Consider the following 1,439-nt stretch of genomic DNA (forward strand, 5'->3'; position numbering starts at 1 on the left):
TGGATTCAAAAACAAAGTAAACATTAAAATTACTAAATATCAAGTGAACCTAAGAATTAGAAGCCTGATTGCAGGATATAAAGAAAATGAGAGGTCAAAAAAATCGGGAAACTACATTACACTTTATAGAACTTTGAAACAAAAACAAAGAAATAAAAGTATTTTGGGACCGGAGAGATAGCATGGAGCTTTGCCTTGCATGAAGAAGAACTGTGGTTCGAATCCCGGCATCCCATATGGTAGCTGTCTTTGCCTGCCAGGACTGATTTCTTCACAAATTTGCGTGTCGTCCCTGTGCAGGGGAGATGCTAATATTCTTGGTATTGCTCCAATTTTAGAATATGTGCTTCCGAAGTGAGCACACCAGGAGCAATTTCTGAGCCTAGCGCCAGGAGTAATCCCTGAGCGCTGCCGGGTGTGACCCCAAACCCAACCCTCTCCCCCCAAAAAAATAAAAAAAGAAATAAAAAGATTAATTAATAATTAGAGAAATCACAGGGAAAGTTAGGGGAGAAAATGGAACAATAGATGAAGATTTACGCAGATAAAATAGAATTGGACTCAAGTAGAGAGTACTTTCATACAGAAAGTGTTTAACTAGATTAAACAAATTAAGATCAGACAGTTACAACAATTTTTGAGTTTTCAAAAGGTAAATAAAGTGACTCATGTCTAACTATTTATTCCTATGAACAGAGAACGTCTGCTTAGAGACAAAGGGTTAAAACTTAGAAAAACTCCCTCAAGACAGTTGTAAAGGATTCAAATCGCTGTTGAGCTAAATGAGAGAGAGAGAAGTGAGAGAGAGAGAGAGAGAGAGAGAGAGAGAGAGAGAGAGAGAGAGAGAGAGACAGAACCTTTGACAAATTTGTAGAAATTGAGAGACCATTACCTTGTATTAAACATACAGATTTACATTAAAGGAAGTATAGAACAAAGCGCTTAAATACACCTCTCATATAAAACCAAAATTTGTATCCCTCTTGGGTTAGAAGTCCAGGCTGGTGCCTCTGCCTAGAATTTGTAATTCACCAAAGAATTACAAATAAAATCTTTGTGTGACTTCCATCTCCCCACCACCACCATCACAAAATTATCAGTCCATATATTGAAAAAAAAAAAAAAAAGGTTTTGCATGGCTCTATGAGCCAACCCTGGAAGCTACAGGAAGATTGCTTTGTTCCATTTGAGAACTTATTTTTGTTCATCTTTGTAGAGCTTAAGTTGGCAGCTAGCAACAGCTAGCAACCTGCTACAAAGACCTTATTACTTGGGAAAAAAAGACATTATCAAAAAACCATTTTTATGTTATTCAGAGTCATGTTAATAGATTGAACAAAATAATGGAGCATTAGATAGATAGTAATAGTTGACCAAATGTAGACTTTAAGACGTTTTTCTTAAAATATGCAACCAAAAAAAAGAGAGGTAAGAGAGGG

The 1,439-nt window shown here is 36.3% G+C and overlaps 1 non-coding gene across 1 annotated transcript; it reads right to left on the reverse strand.

Moving 5' to 3' along the window:
* Positions 1-255: 255 nt before the first annotated feature.
* Positions 256-362, reverse strand: LOC126007591 (U6 spliceosomal RNA). The gene has a single exon (XR_007495126.1). It is a non-coding gene; the product is annotated as a U6 spliceosomal RNA (small nuclear RNA).
* Between the last annotated feature and the right edge of the window lie 1,077 nt (positions 363-1,439).

Source organism: Suncus etruscus, chromosome 4 (genome assembly GCF_024139225.1).
Source record: "Suncus etruscus isolate mSunEtr1 chromosome 4, mSunEtr1.pri.cur, whole genome shotgun sequence".
NCBI classification, from domain to species: domain Eukaryota; kingdom Metazoa; phylum Chordata; class Mammalia; order Eulipotyphla; family Soricidae; genus Suncus; species Suncus etruscus.